Below are 16,968 nucleotides of genomic sequence, written 5' to 3'. Positions count from 1 at the left end.
AGCAGCCAGGCTTGGCAGATGCCATATGAAACCTCAGCATAGCCCCACCAAGCCACACAGTTTACTGTGTCAAGGAGGTAGCCACCAGGGTCACCACCACTGTTCCCTCCAACATGGATCCCCAGATGTTGTGGACTACAACTCCCATAATCCCCAAGCAAAAGCCATTGTAGCTTGGGATTCTGGGAGTTGTAGTCAACATCTGGGAATCCCTGTTAGAGGAAACACTGGTCACCACCCCTCCAGCCCCAAAGCTTTGAGTGGGTCAGCTGAACAGTGCCCTAAAAGTGGTTCCTTCGCTAGGTGACCAGATTTGGCTTTTTGAAAGCCAAATTCTGGCTTACGGCTCATTTGACCCATGAGTATACCCCTTAGGCTCTGGCCACCTCAGACACCCCTGGGCCACAAAACCCTGAAAGGTTGTTCCATGAAACCATCTCTACCTGAAAGGTGCCTATGGCTGAGCACCAATCGAGGTCTTAACCTCCAAAGCCCACACTCACCTGCCAAAGTGACCACTTAACCTGCAACCAGACTCCCACCCCTAAAAAGGGGGTTATTCCCTTTAAAACACAGTCAGTGAGGAGTAGGCGAAAAAATCTCCACACAAAGCCAATCAGGTGAAGACCAAAAATTCCTACTCGGCCCATAAGCGACCAGCTAATCTCTCACTGAACTAGGGAGGGTGGGCGGGAGCCTCAAAGCCTGCAAAGTTCGGAGGAGGGAAGCATGTGTGCCGCATAAGTAGCAGCAGCGCCACACTGACCCCATTGGCCATCCCATGCATGTAGCCACTTCTCGCAGAGGACGGCTACATGGGAGCCATGTCCTCCTGGTCAGGGCTGATTTGGCTTGATCTTGGACTGGACCACCTTTCCTGAAGGCCTGTTTGTTTCGCGATCAAACCATCGAACCAGCCTGGTTGTCAGGCTGGTTCAGAGAACCAGCCTGATGGCAATTGCCTCTGCTTACCTTATCCAGCTGGGATTCACCACCTAAAACAAAGACACAGAAACACACACACAAGAAATGTAGAGGAACACATTGATTAGCACTAGGAAGACCTGATGGCAAAATTGCCTCTGCTTAACTTACCCAGCTCGGATTTGTCACCTAAAAGAAACACACACAACACAAAACAACAACAAGGAATGAAAAGGAACACATTGCATAGCACTGGGAAGACCTGATGGCAATTGCCTCTGCTTACCTTATCCAGCTGGGATTCACCACCTAAAAACAAACATACACAAACACACACACAAGGAATGTAAAGGAACACATTGATTAGCAATAGAAAGACAGGATGGCAAAATTGCCTCTGCTTACCTTACCCATCTGGGATTTGCCACCTAAAAGAAACAAGCACACTCACACACAAATGAGGAATGAAAAGGAACACATTGCATAGCACTAGGAAGACCAGATGGTAAAATTGCCTCTGCTTACCTTACGCAGCTGAGATTTGCCAACTAAAACAAACAAATACACAAATGAGGAATGTAGAGGACTACATTGCATAGCCCGGGAAAGTGTTGGAGATGGACTACCAGTGCATCAACTTTTTGCACCAACTATCCTTATGACCACTAGGGGCATTGGGGGTAGAGATAGTGAGTAAGGGTCTCCCTAACCATTCTATCGGTCTCTACTCTATGACCCCTGATATGACTCTTCAGGTATTTCCTGTTGATTTTCAGAAAGAATCCCTTCTTTTCCTCTTAGAGAGCAGATGGAAACATCTCTCTCTCTCCCGCACCTATTCATTATGTTGTTCTATAGATTACGGTTAGGTCTTTCTTATCCAAAGGTGTACTTCACCAATAAATACTTTGTATTTATTCTACAAGACTCTCCATGTGACTTCTCTAAATAGCTGCAACAACTAAACTCTGCAACTACTCTGTAACTGGAATGGGTAGCTTCTTTAGTGCTCTGCTAATTAACTGGGGGATAAAAATTACAACCCCCCAAGAGAAAGAGCTGCTGGCAAGATCGCCTCTGCTCAGAGGTGCACCTAGGTAATTTTGGAGCCTGGACCTAAAAGCCTTTGGAGCCCCCACCCATCCCCAATGCAAATTAAACATTTTTTAACACATACGTTCTTGAGGGCACAAACCACACCACCCAGGACTGACTAAAGATTATTTGGGAGCCCCCAAGGAGTATGGACACCAGGGGCTGCATCCCCAAAATCCAGGAGTAAAAGCGCCTCTGCCTCTGCTTACCTTACTCAGCTCAGATATGCCACCTAAAAGAAATGCACACACGCACAAACACACAAATGAGGAATGAAATGGGGCTGGAATGAAATGCGGAATGAAATGAGGAATGAAAAGGGGCATCAAGGAAAGGGCAGGTTTCCTACCTGTAACCGTAGTTCTTCAAGTGGTCTTCTGTGCGTTCACACTTGGGTTATGCGCCTGCGCAGAGACACGTTCTGGAACCTTCCAAAGCTTCACCCCCCAAAAGGAAAAAAGAGCGGGAAGACCCACTCCCTTTGTAGGTTGAACCACACACTACCTCAGTCAAGGAGACCGCCGCTCAACAAAAGAGACCAGCTGCTGTGGGGAAGTAGGGCGGGAGTGTGAATGCACAGAAGACCACACGAAGAACTACGGTTACAAGTAGGAAACCTGCCCTTCTTCTTCGTGGTCTCTGTGCATCACACTTGAGATCATAGTGAGCTAGCTTACCTGGCTGGTGGGAGCAGCCTAATGAGAGACTGAGTGAAGTACTGCCGTCCCCAAACATGCCTGATCTCTGGAACGAACATCCAGCGCATAGTGTTGTATGAAGGTAGACGTTTTAGCCCAGCTAGCTGCCCTGCAAATCTCCTCCAATGCAATTCCCCGCCAAAAGGCTTCCGATGACGCCACTGCCCTCATGGAATGGGCCCGAATAGGGCCCGGCAATTGCTTCTTAGCCAGCTGGTAGGCTAGACGTACAGTCTCTGCTACCCAGGATGAAACTCGCTGCGTTGATATAGGCATGCCCATAGATGAGCCTGAAAAGCTGACAAAGAGTCTCTCTGTCCTTCTGAGGGGTCTTGTCCAATCTACATAGAAGGCAAGAGCCCTCCGAACATCCAAAGAGTGGTAGGCCCTTTCTTTCTCTGAGCGTGGATCAGGGAAGAAAACGGGCAGCCTTAGTTCTTGCGCCAGATGGAACTCCGACACTTCAATGACAGGATCTTCAAAGAACAAGTCGCCATGGGTTCGAAAGGTGGCGACATTAACCGTGAAAGAACTAGTTGAAGGTCCCATATGGGCAACAAACGTGGATGAGTTGGGAACAAATTTAATAACCCTTTCAAAAACTTCTTAACCACCAGGTCAACAAACAGACCCAAATAACTGTGGTAGGAAGCAATAGCGGCCAAATGCACCCTGATGGATGCCTGTGCCAGTCCAGACTCTCTCAGAGCCAGAAGATATTCCAGGATAGTCTGGACCGGAACCTGATCAGGGGCTAGACCAGACTTCGCCACAAAATCAGAAAACTTCTTCCACTGGACAGGATAGCAGCGTCATGTAGATGGCTTCCGTGCTGCTTCCAGGACTTTAAGTACAGAGTCTGAGATGGAGGGGAGCGTCAGATCCTCCAAGCCGTCAGATGGAGGGATTCTACGTTCAGATGGATCCTGCGGGCCCCCTCCAATGTCAACAGTTCCAGGTATACCAGCAGGTGCACAAAGGTGTGGTTGGCCAATTGCAGGAGGGAAGTGAACCAGGGTTGCCGCGGCCACCAAGGCGCCACCTGAAACGCATCTGCTCTGTCCCTTTTCAGTTTCTCAAGTATGCTTGGAATTAAAGGGAACGGCAGGAATGCGTACACAAAGTCTCTTCCCCAGTGGTGAAGGAACGCATCACCCAGGGATCGTCAGCCTTTCCCACCCCTGCTGCAATATTGGACGCACTTCCTGTTGCTCTCCGAGTCCCCCAGCGATGGAACAAGCCTTTCAACACATTCCTCTCTAGAGACCACTCATGAGAGTTTCCCGTCTGTCGGCTGAAGGCATTCGCCAGGGTGTTCGAGACTCCTTCTATGTGCTCCGCTGTTGGCCAGATACCTCTGCGTGTGCACCACACCCAGATCTCAAGTAGCAGAAACATTAACTTGCAAGAGACCATCCCACCTTGACGGTTTAGGTATGAGCGGGCTGTGGTATTGTCTGTCAAGATGAGTACAGACTGTCCCCAGATCCAGTGGCGGAAGGCCTTTAGTGCTAGGAGGATGGCCATTAACTCCAGGTAGTTTCTGTGTTGGTACTTGAGATGGTGAGGACAAAGGTCGGCCACTGTGAATTTCCCAAAGTGCGCTCCCCATCCAGATGTGGAAGCGTTAGTTGTTATTGACAATCTCGGAGGAGGGCGCTGGAAAGGGACACACACACCTGTCAGAGGTGCGGACTTCGTCCACCATTGTACCTATGCCAGTACGCTCCACGGGGCCCACATCTCTGTCGGGGCCATGAAGGTGGGGATTGAAGTTGTCCAGGAACCACATTTGTAGAGGCCTCATGTGAAAGCGTGCAAGTGGCAGAACAGCCGTAGATGAAGCCATGTGCCCAAGTATCTTCTGCACCACCCTGGCCCTGTGACACCTCTTGTGGCAGAAACGCAGGGCTGCCTCTCTGATGCTCAGCACCCTGTGAGGGCCAAGGTATGCACTGCTCTCTCTGGAATCCAACAGTGTGCTGAGGAACTCCACACGTTGCAGTGGTCAGAATTTCGAATTCGTGAAGTTGACCTCTAGACCCAGGGACCGAAGCAGCTGAAAGGTGAGCAGCTGAAAGGTTCTTTGAGGCCTTTGCGGGAGTTTGCTTCCAATAACCAATGGTCGATGAACGGGAAGACCATCACCCCTTGCAGCCGGAGGTGTGCCGCTACCACCGCCATACATTACGTAAAGACTCGAGGTGCAGAGGCCAAACCAAACGGGAGTACCTTGTACTGGTAGGTATGCCATGCGCAGGAGCTGCTCTGTGTAACGTTTCAGTTCCGCCAAAGAGGAACCCTCCGGTTGCTCCGATTCCGGCTGTTCCATTGCACTCTCTGTTCCATCCACGTCTGGAGTACCTGGTGGATCCAGCGGTTGCAACCTCAGGTCCTCGACAGGAGTATCAATCACCACCACCGGTGCTGGCGACGGAAGCGTTGGCTCTACTGGCTCTGCAGGCGGAGCCATAGGAGCTGGCAGCCTAGGGTCCACAGGCTGGGTTGGGGCTGGAAGCACAGGATCCACAGGCATCGGGGGTGGCAATGGGACCTTGAGTGGAGTGCTTGGGACCGAAGGAGATCGAGGGTCTGCTGGTCTTGCTTTCTTTGGCTTCTTCCCTTGTTTCCTGCTACGCCTCTTAGGGCTAGAATCTGATCTAGGAATCTGATCCCGACATAGAATGGGAGCGTGACCGCTTATGTCCTCTCCTCTTTCCGCCTAGATAATCCCTTAGCCTTTTCTTGTAGAATGGACCTGACGGAAATCCAAAATAGTTCACCGGCTCCACATCAGTGTAAGGAGCCATCATCCAGTGCGAAGGGTGCGTGTCCCTCTCAAAGTGTGGGGAATAGAACCATCTAGAGAGCAATGGGTGGTAAAACCAATGATAACGTTTCCCATGATGTTTAGATATGCAGGATGTCTCACTCGAGGAGCATGAGGGGGAACCTGGGTAGCAGGGGTCCAACCCACCTCCTACACAATCTGCCTGAGTAGGCAGGGCTGGCCCAGGTCTGCTTTGCCCTGATTGAGTTCGTGGCTGGTTTTGAGGACGCAAGCCGCACCTTCTCGCCCTGTACCATAACAGGAGGTAAGCCCGGCAGAGGCAGGGGTAATTCCAGTGGAGGCAGCTACAGATCGAGTACGGCTGCATGCGCCAGTGCGCTGACCTCGGCAGTAGCGACCGTGGCATTTTGTTGTTCAATAGGCTCAGACTCAGAGTGGGGCTGTCCTTCCATCCGATTTTGAGGTCCCGACCTTGGGCTACCTCCTGCCGCTGCCGAACTTGCTTGAAGGGCCCTTTCCCACATCTCTGCTGTGGCGAGCCTGCTTGGTGAAGCCCTTACAAATTGTACAGGTATCCACCTTATGGGCCTCCCCCAAGCAAGGAAGACACTTTGCGTGCCTGTCCAAGGTGGGGATTTTTGCTGCACAGGCCAAGCAACATTTCAAGGTTACTTTGGGGGCTGCTGCCATAAGGGGCAAAGCCCCGCTGGCCACCGAAGCGTGGGGGGTGGGGCGGCGCGAAAGGAATCAAAATGCAAAATGGACGGTCAGATATACTTAGAGAAGAGAGAAACAGATAGAATAAAAGGAGGTTAAAGTAGACAATTGTATAGGAGATACGTTCTGAGGTGAAGGCAGAGGAAAGCTCCAACGTCTTGCCCTAGCGGAGGTCGATGAGGGGGTGAAGCTTTGGAAGGTTCTGGAACGTGGCTCTGCTCAGGCGCCTAACCCAAGTGTGATGCACAGAGACCACAAAGAAGAAAGGGGGGTTTCCTGCAAGGCCTGGCTGGGACTGGACCCAGGCTCTGGTACCAAGGGAGGCAGTAGCAGCTTCCGGATCACCGTGTGGCTGCTGGAGGTGATGGGCCTATTTGCTCCAGATTTCTCCAAGCTGAATATGTGAAGTGAAAGATGAAAGATGAGGGGGAGAAAGATGAGGGGGAGACACACAGCTTATTTCTGGGTCTGTGGTGGGGCCCAGCACTTGGATGGTCAGCGCTGGCCTGATGGCCAGAAGAAGCCTGGGAAGGAACCATCTCCCTGTACAAGCCAGAAAGACACTCCTGCCCCAGAGGGAAGACGTCCCACCCAGGCTCCCCAAGATCCAGGTTCCTCCTGGGGAGGGGCTGCAATAATTTGGCATGCTCCACAGCAGCCTCCTGCTTCTTTCTGTGGAGTCTCCCCTCCCCCAGGTGGGAAGAGCTTTCCCCTCAGAAGTCACACCCCCACCTGTTGCATTGACCACACACCTGGCTGCCTTGATCTTCCCCAGAAGGGCTGGTGGGTTGCCCTCCCATGGCGGCTTCCACTTGCTGCTGCTTTCTGCCTGGGGTTACCTCTTGGATCTTTTGACAGGCTTCACCCTTTCTGTTGATGGTTCTGCCCTAGTAGTTTACATAACCTCTGCAGATTTGTTTGCACAATAGCAAGTCTACAATTTCAGAGCTGAATATAAGTAAGTTAACAATGAAAGATGAGGGGGAGACACACAGCTTATTTCTGGGTCTGAGTCTGGGTCTGCCTTGGGGGGTGGCAGCGTTTAGTTTGTCAGCTCTGGCATTGGGTCAAGCCCCTTCCAAGCTTGTGGTGGTTGCAAAGAAGATGACAGTGTATTCAGCAGAGGTCAGCCCATCGGGGTCTGGGTCTTCATTCTCGTTATGGTATTTGAAGAACTCTGGGGAGGAACCGGCTCCATGGACAGGCCAGAAGGACACTCCTGCCCCAGAGTGAAGAAGTCGCACCCAGGCTCCCCAAGGAGGTCCATTCACAGGGGTTTGCATAACTTCTGCGGATTTGTTTGGACAAAAGCAAGTCTCAGAATTTCAGAGCTGAATGAAGGTATGTTAACCATGAAAGATGAGGGGGAGACATTCAGCTTGTGGTTCTTTCCCTCCCGCGGCCTGTCCCCATCTGGTGCCCTCTTCCAACTAGATACTATTCAGGGCCAGTTCAACGATGTGGCCAAAGTGGCACTGGCCAGGGGTGCCGAGGATTAATGGGCTCCGGAGGAGGATGGTGGGCTGGGGAAGGAAAGCGCGTATCTGCTGCTCTCCTTTCCACACAGGCTTCCTATCTTGCTGGAACTGTCTGGGTAACAGGTGAGAGGGAGGGAGCTCCTTCACCAGCGCGCACGCACACACCTGCTGTGTTTAGCAAGGCTGCGTGGTGTTTGTGTGGTGTGCTTAAGCACGATCATTCTCCCCCTGACCAGGGATCTCTTCTCAATTTCACTTGTGCTTTGGAAAACTGGGGGGTGGGGTGGGGAAACCCGAGGACTCTATTTAAAGCCTTCCTGCCTAATCAAGCTATTATCTGGTTAAGGACACCTTGACTGATTAATCCAATTAGTTTTCATTGATCGATCAATTAATCAGTAAATCAGTCAGATGTGATTAACTGATTGACACGTGATATGACTAAAAATAAGAGTTTTGAAGGGAGGAAGTCTACTTGCTTCCGTTTTAGCTATTTGTATACTGCTTTTCAACACAAGTTACATAGAAGAGTGAGAAATAAGTAAAGATGGTTTCCTCAGGGACATTTCTTTTTGAGTAGCACACATTCATTCTGCATTTGTGCTTGCACTTATTAGGAAGGGGCTGGCTTCAGAGAGCAACTTTCTTTGAACAGTGGCACACATTAATTCTGTGTTTTGTTTCTTGCTTGAATTTACTTTGAGGGTTCATTTTTAAAATCCACCTCTGCAGCCCATTCCTTTTCCCTTTCATGTTGGCTCCGTTGTCGTAGCCTTGGTCCCTCATATCACCAATATTAAGATTCCAGGGATGCAGTTGATTGACAAGAGTGTCACACAAACCCTCTCCAGTTGCATCATGCACTTCCAGGAAACCTAGGAAATGTTCTTCTATATCCACAGTGCCTTCTTTGCAGGAAACGAAATGAATAATAACCATCATCTGCTCAGTGTGACTGAGGTCTGGAATGCAGTCCAATGTTATAAAATAGTACTTTGCTTTCTTGATTGCAGACAAGATCTTTTCAGTGATGGTCTTGCCCAGAATTTCAATAATTTAATTTTGTATGTCTTTGCGCAAATAGTGGTATTTCAGTTTCAATCTGTGATGCCTGAGGACATGGACAAACTGCTTGGGGCAGTGCGGCCTTCCACTTCTTCTCTGCATCCTTGCCCAACTTAGCTGCTTCTATCTAGCCCAACTTGGCTGCTTCTAACTAGCAGGGAAATTGTTGGAGATGATTGATTTGATTCATTGATTGATTAAGAGCCGTCAAGTTGGTGTCGACTCTTAGTAACCACATATAGATTCTCTCCAGGATGATCTGTCTTCAACTTGGCCTTTAAGGTCTCTCAGTGGTGCATTCATTTTTGTCGTAATGGCGTCCATCAACCTTGCTGCTGGCCGTCCTCTTCTTCTCTTTCCTTCAACCTTTCCCAGCATTATGGACTCCTCAAGGGAGCTGGACTTTACATAATGTGTCCGAAGTATGATAGTTCGAGCCTGGTCATTTGTGCCTTGAATGAAAATTCTGGATTGATTCGTTCTAGGATCCATTTGTTTGTTTTCCTGGCTGTCCATGGTATCCTCAAAAGTCTTCTCCAACACCAAAGTTCAAAAGCTTCAGTGCTTTTTCTATCTTGCTTCTTCAAAGTCCAGCTTTCGCATCCAGAGAGTCACGGGGGAAACCATTGCCGAACAATTCTAATCTTTGTAGGTGTAGACACATCACGGCATCTAAATATCCTTTCCAAGGCCTTCATTAAAACCCTACCAAGTGCTAGTCTACAGTGTATTTCTTGACTTCTGGATCCTTTACTGTTGATGGTCGATCCTAAAAGGCAAAAGCTATCCAACACTGCAATGTCTTCATTGTCAATTCTGAGGCTGTTAGCTATACCCGTTGCCATTAGTTTAGTCTTCTTGACATTTAGTTGTAGTCCCATTTTTTTCACTGTGCTCCTTGACTTTCATTAGTAGAGCTTGCAGATCATCCACATTCTCAGCTATCAGAGTGGTGTCATCAGCGTTGCGCAGGTTATTGACGTTTCTTCCTCCAAGTTTAAAGCCACACTCATCTTCTTCCAATGCAGTTTCTCTCCGTATATGTTTGGCATATAAATAGAAAAAAGAGGGAGAAAGTATACAGCCTTGTCTTACTCCTTTGTCAACCTGGAACCAGTCTGTTCCACCATGTTCCGTCTGGACTGTGGCTTCCTGTCCTGTGGATAGGTTTCTCATGAGAACAATGAGGTGTTCTGGGACACCCATTTTCCTAAGGATATTCCACAGCTTGACATGGTCAATGCAATCGAAGGCTTTTCTGTAGTCAATAAAGCACATGTTGACTTCTTTCTGGTGTTCTTTGACTTTCTCAATGATCCAGCATGCATCAGCAAAGATGTCTCTTGTTCCTCAGCATTTTCTGAAACCAGCTTGAACATCCAGCATTTCTCTTCCACATAAGGCTCTAATCTGCATTGAATGATCCTCAGCATTATTTTGCTAGCATGTGAAATTAAGGCTATTGTGCGATGGTTTGTGCAATGTGTTAAGTCTCTTTTCTTTGGTATGGGTATGTAGACTGACCTCTTCCAATCCGTTGGCCACTGTGTCATTCTCCAGATTTGCTGGCATAGTTTGGTTAGAGCCATGACTGATTCTTCTTCTGTTACCTGCCATATTTCTTTAGACATTCCATCTATTCCTGTAGCCTTCTGACTTGGTAATGACCGGAGTGCTAATCTAACTTCATATTCCCATACTAGAGGTTCTTGCAAGTAGGAATATTTTCTAGAGCAGGGATTCTCAACGTTGGGTCCCCAGATGTTTTTGGACTTCAACTCCCAGAATCCCCAACCAAAGGGCACTGGGACTGGAGATTATGGAGTCCAAAAATATCTGGGGACCCAACATTGAGAATCTCTGTTCTAAAGTATCTTGGATGTTGGCGTCACTGCTGTACAGATTTTCAGTATACTCCTTCCAACTCTGTTTGATCTTCTCTGAATCATTTGTCCTTAACAACTTCTTTGATTTCATTCCACAGTTCCTCTGATCCAACATCAAGTCCCCAAAGGACCTCCCCCAGGGGAGTGGCAGAGATGCTTTGTTTGGACATGGAGATGTTAAAAATCATGGGGGCCAAAACAGAATTCTATGGGACCCTGTTTGTCAAAGACTATGGCTTTTGAGCAGCCTTGAAGAAACCGCTGCCAGTCTGTGTAGACAATACTAAGCTCGATGGACCAATGGTCTGAATCAGTATAAGGCAGTATAAGACAGCTTCCAATGTTTCTAAGAGTGGTGGGAATGTATTTGGAAACTACATCCAATCTGCAGCACATACTAGGTCTGATGTTTAGAAATTTGCAGCTGATTTAAAACAATGCAGACTTCAGATGAACCACTAAATCATGTTATATTACCTGTTCTGATCCGGAGCCTGCGGATTGTTATGTGCAAGTTAGCTCAGTACATTAATATTTTCATATATGTTTTTGAATTAGAACCCCAGTCCTTTACTATGATTCCTGTTGACTAAATAATGGGTTTGCAAGGGAGGGGGAGAGAGAGAGAGAGAGAGAAAATAAGACAAAAAGAGGCCATAGATTAAGATATAAGATAATGAAAAATGCAACTCACCACAGTTGGGAATCCTAGGACCAGGTGGCCTGTATTTCTGCTCAGCCTGCTGCTGTCTAGGAGCTACATTCTGAAGACCCTTGCCTGCTGCCTTATCTGAAATGCACCTGCGGGTTAGGCTGACCAGCTCTTCATCCCACTGCAAGTAGCAGGGGGCCTCGCAGCTCCTCATTAAGCGAGCCTCCATAGCCAGCTTGTCCACAACCTAGGTGAGAAGATGTGCATTTTAAAGTTCTCAGCACAGAGAACATGTAGTGAATGGAATGGATTTTTTGTATATATTATATCCGCATTGGCAATATACTTTGCATATGTCAGCAAACAAAACATGGCTCAATGCTTTTTTAATCATTAGTGCAAAACAAAGCAGCTCAGCTTTAGCAACACTGACTGCTGTTCTGCCTTTTTGCTGAAATGTTCACCACTTATTACAAAACCTAAAAAGGGAACACACACACACACGGAATGAATAAGAACATATTGGCATCGAAAGGAACACACTACATAGCACATAACAGGCCAAAACAAATCCTGAGTTCCTTCTGAATAAAGTGCTGCACGAGCTTTGCCCTGGTGTCTCTGCTCCAGAGCGAATGGGTGGACAGGGAAAGGTCATGTGGACCAGAAATGTGCAAATCATATGGAGCAGCAGGCAGCCCTCGAGGGACCTCCAGGTACACACATACACACGGAATGAAGAGGAACACATCACTTAGACCTGAGAGCAATTGCAGCTGCTTACATTATCCGGGGGGGATTTGCCCCCTATCACACACACACACACACACACACACACACACACACACCGGGACCACATTGCAAACCCTCAGCCTCTCATTGCCCTGCTCTGACTGACAGCTGCTCTCTGGAAAAGCTCTTTTCCTAGCTACCCAGGATCCCTGGTCTTCCTCTTACCAACCCTGTCTGCTGTTCCTTTGCACAGGAAGCCCATAGAGACTCCAAGGGAGTCTCCAAAGGAAACCAAGATCACAGAATTCTGTGGCTTGTTGTGACATCATGACCTGATCAGTCAGTGACGACGGACGCTCTAGTCTAAATCCACACTCAGGTGCTTCACATGACCGACCCTACAGGGACAAGGCAAACTTACGTAGGGCTGGTCATGTGCAGCGCCAGAATCACTCCTGATCCTGGTGCTCTATCCCCAGGCAGCCCTGCTTTTACCCAGGCTAAAAGTGAGGTAGCAGGATGTGTACTTGCCTTCTACCTCATACCCGGGTGGTGTGGTCGCTCAGGCTGACGGCAGCCATCCTTTCCACAGAGCGGGGGGGGGGGGCGCATGGAGTGGAACAGCATTGGAAACATCCTCAATGCACTGCACTGTTCGCATAGTGCATTTTGGGATTCCTGGCAGCAGTGAACTAGTCGTAAATTCCTAGGTGTAGCCACACCCACCCAAACAGCGGCCAGAGGAATCCGTTTAGAAGGAAGCAGTGCATTTCAGTGGGCATTCCCTGCCATTTGATTGAGGACACTAACCCACCAGAGGACTCGCATGCTAACAGTACTTGCTTTAATCAGGTAGCGCTAGGAAGGACTCCTGCCTGAAACCATGAAGAGCTGCTGCCAGTCAGTGGGGCCCAGGGTCTGACTCTAGGAAGGCAGCTCCCTCTGTTCCTAAGATAGGTAGCATGCTAATCAACGGTTGGAAGAGCAAGAGCATCACACTAGCCCTATGTCGAAAGCCAAGGGCTTTGCATCCCTGCTGAGACCCTAGATGGGGGAAAATACCCTCCCTGCAGCACTACACCACTGCCTGGCAGCCTGGTTTCCTTCTCTCCCCACCACCCCGCCACTCGAGATCACCTCGCCACTCACCCCTGTGCTACCACAATACAACGTAAATAGATTTTTTAAAAAAATATGATTTGCTTGTTAGTTTCTCAGAATGGGAGAAAGATGTAGGCTAGATGGGATAGTGCCAATCCTTGATTAATACCAGCTCATTTTAAGATTCACACCAAGAATCCTCCCCTGCCCCCCACCGCTCTGTCCACCAGAGCCCAATTTCCCTCCAGTTACAATGGGGTCCACCAAGGCTTTCACTCACAGCCACCGGATGGGGACTCAGATCTTGCAGCTGGTGACGTGACAGGCTCTCACTCCTCAGAATCAGGAAGATGGGGCCTCTGGGGGTTCGCCTGCCCCTCTTTGTGTCTCTTCGCACAGAAGTGTTCTTGCTGGGCTTCTCTACAGGCTCCTGTCACAGCTTCTTCGGGTAGGGCTCCATGGCTTCCCCAGAAAAATCCGCTCAATTACAGCTGCACCCCCAGTCCTGGGTCACCTTCCCTCCTCCTCCTCCTCCTCCTCCTCCCCCCCGGGGGGCTCCGCCTTCCCCCTCTTCTCTCTTCCATCTTCTCACTCACCAGCAGCTCCAGCAAGAGTTCTACTGGACGACTGGCCTGGTTACCTAGGCGACCTCCCTCCCTCCCTGCCCACCTGGTTACCTAGGCGACCTCCCTCCCTCCCTCCCTCCCTGCCCACCCCCACCCCACGGCCTCCTCTTAGACATTGCCTGTGATGGTGTTTTTCACACTCGGTGCTACAGAATCACCCTGGGCAATCCGTGGCAACTCCACCGTGGAGCCTTAATGCCTTCTTTTGCAAAAGTGCGTCCCCCAAATTTGGAAAGGGTCCACCGCCCTCCCCCCTGCTGCTCCATACAAGAGACGCCCTTTTGCTGAGTTAGGAAGACGTAACTCTCGTAGTAGCGCCTGGAGGGGAGGTGACTCACCACCACAGACCAGCACCCCTCTCGCCAGACTCCTCAGACCCTTCCTGCCACCAGCTGACCCCCGAAATGGCTTGGGGGAAAGGCTGCTTGCTGGCTTCGGCCTGGTCACAGGCAGGGACAAGGTGCAGGGCCCAGCCCGCCACCAGAGGCACTCCACTGGTTCTGCTTCAGCCTAGACTCTCCCTCTCCCTGCACTCTAGAGTGATGTCTCTGTGATGCTGGGTCCTTGCTAGGCCTTGTTTCTGGGTCTCCATTTGTGTCATATCACGTTACCTGCAAAAAGGAAGCAAACCAGGAATTCAGAAGACACCTGGCCATTCCCTCTTTCCTAGGAATATCAGTTATGCGACACATTGGAATATACCCATTTGAGCAATGTCGATGTATTCACCTCTTATTTTGTTATTTCCGATTTCGAAGTTAACATGTACACACGTTGGCTAATTCCACACAAACTGCTGAGTCTGAAATTGCCACCCTTTGTTCACTCTTTTTCCAGACAGTAGCATTGCAGCCTTTTGCATTCCAAGGTGTTCTGTGTTTTCCTCTTGTTTTTGTCCAGACATGATTTGTGGTGATTTTTCAAATTTTTCATTGCAATTGCTGCTCCGTTGCACCTAAATGCAATTGGATGGTGGCTTTCAGATGCAAACCACTGTTTTTATTCTGCTGCCAGATATCTGCAGAAAACCACTCAAGAGGTACTGGGTGGAAGCAACAACAATCGAGAGAGAAATTGACCTATCAGGGGCAACATTTGATCAATTGTTGCTTGGTTTATCACTCAAAGCAACTCTTTTAAGAAACAGAGATTCTGGAGTAACTCCCATCAGAACGTGGGGATTTCTTGCTAGAAAACAGTCCTGATCCAGTGCCCAGTTCCCCCAACAGTGTTACTGTTGAAATTAGCAGCTGCAGCAGCTGCTGCAGGGTGCTATAGGGAGCCACAACAGAAGCACAGTCTCTGCCCTGAAGAGGTACACAGGAGAAACATTTGGAAAGAAAGAAGGAGGGAAAAAGAAGGGAGAAGAGGACAGAGGCACTCTTCCCCCTGGACTTCTGGGTAGAAGGCCAGGGACTCCACACCCCCTGGGGGGCCCCCCAAATAATCCTCAGTCTGTCCCAGGGGATGTGGTTGCCTTGCAGAAAGCCCACACTGTGCCAGGTGGCCAAGCATGACCTCTGCTTTAGAGACAGAGAGGAAGTAGGGAAAGAAAAATGTAAGATGGGAATATATTAAATTCCATGTTGAAATGATTCTGCAAATGCATAAACATTGATTGATTGATTGATTGATTAAGTGCCGTTTGGTCAGTATCGACTCATAGCGACCACATAGATACTCTCCAGGATGATCTGTCTTCAACTTGACCTTTAAGGTCTCTCAGTGTTGTATTCATTGCTGTTGTACTCAAGTCCATCCACCTTGCTGCTGGTCATCCTCCTCTTCTCTTTCCTTCAACTTTTCGAAGCATTATGGACTTCTCAAGGGAGCTAGATCTTCACATAATGTGTCCGAAGAATGATAGTTTTGCATAAGCCTACCTGTTTTATATTATTACATTCTTGTGAGTTCCATTGCTGCTTCTTTATTTTATACATTTATATCCCGCTCTTCCTCTGAAGAGCTCAGAGCAGTCTACATGGTTATTTTTTTATACTCACAACAACCCTGTGAGGTAGATTAGGCTGAGAGATACATGATTGGCCCACAGATTCACCCCCTGAGTTTTATAGGTGAATGGGAATTCGAACTTGGGTCTTCCCAGTCCTAATCCAACACTCTAACCACTACGCCATGCTGTTTGTACCCTCATGAAACCACATGTTAAAAATACTGCATGTGTCACAGTGTGTGTGTGTGCGTGCAGGGGGATGATGCTTAACTTGCAGTGGGTAGGGGTGGGGTGGGTCTCCAAAGGCCTTTAGGTCCAGGCTACAAAGTTACCTAGATGCACCTCTGGGGAAGGACAGGTGTTCACTTACATATGCTCATGCTCAGTTTTAGTAGAGAATAAAGATCAGCGTGCCAAAGGTTTCACAGAAAAGCTAGGTGCTCCTCGGATTATCCCAGGAAATGTGTGGCTGAAGCCGTTTGAGCACACATTACCTGCATGCCAAGCAGGTTCTACTCTTCCGATGAAGCAAGAGATGTGTTGCATCGGGCACAGCTTGCTGGAAGGCGCAGAGCACCACCCACTGGGCTGGGAAGGTGCCGCTGCCTATTGAACTTGAAGAAAAGCAACAACTGTCTCAGAGTTTGCTTTGCCCTCAGCCTGAGCCCCAACCCCCTCCTGTGTGTCCCGTGAAGCCTGCCTGTCTCTTTCAGGGCATGTAATCTGCATACAATTTGCAAAGACAGACAGACTAGCTGAGGTGGGGGGGTGGACTCGGCTTCCCTTTGTTCTGCTCAGTCTGAGTCAACAAGTCATCAAGTCAAAACAACGGGACTCTCTTTGTTTTGCAAAGAGACTCTCAAACAAACTAGACCAGAGCCAGTAGAAAGAGGCTCTCCTCCTCCCCTTGCTTGCTCTCTGGGCTAGACTCTCTGTACATGCACATAGTCACTCCTCACCTCATGTGTGAGGCTCTTCAGATCAGAGTGAGGAGAAAGGAGACATGGGGAGCAAGACCACAGGCACAGTCTCATTTCAAAGAGGAAGCATCCTTTAGCATTCCTATTTCAAAAACAGTAAGCAAAAATGGAGGGGTGCTTATGGGGGATGTATGTTTTGTGAAATGGGAAGATACCGGGCATGGAATCACTCTGTGTCTGTGATTCTGGGGATGGCAGAGTACTGAATGCAAAAAATGCAGTGCCTGTAGAATCCAGGGCAAAAATGCAAAACTGCAGTATGTTTTAGT

Source organism: Hemicordylus capensis, chromosome 2 (assembly GCF_027244095.1).
Source record: "Hemicordylus capensis ecotype Gifberg chromosome 2, rHemCap1.1.pri, whole genome shotgun sequence".
NCBI classification, from domain to species: Eukaryota; Metazoa; Chordata; class Lepidosauria; order Squamata; family Cordylidae; genus Hemicordylus; species Hemicordylus capensis.
The sequence above is the reverse complement of the archived record's forward strand: the minus strand, read 5'-3'. Positions refer to the sequence as shown.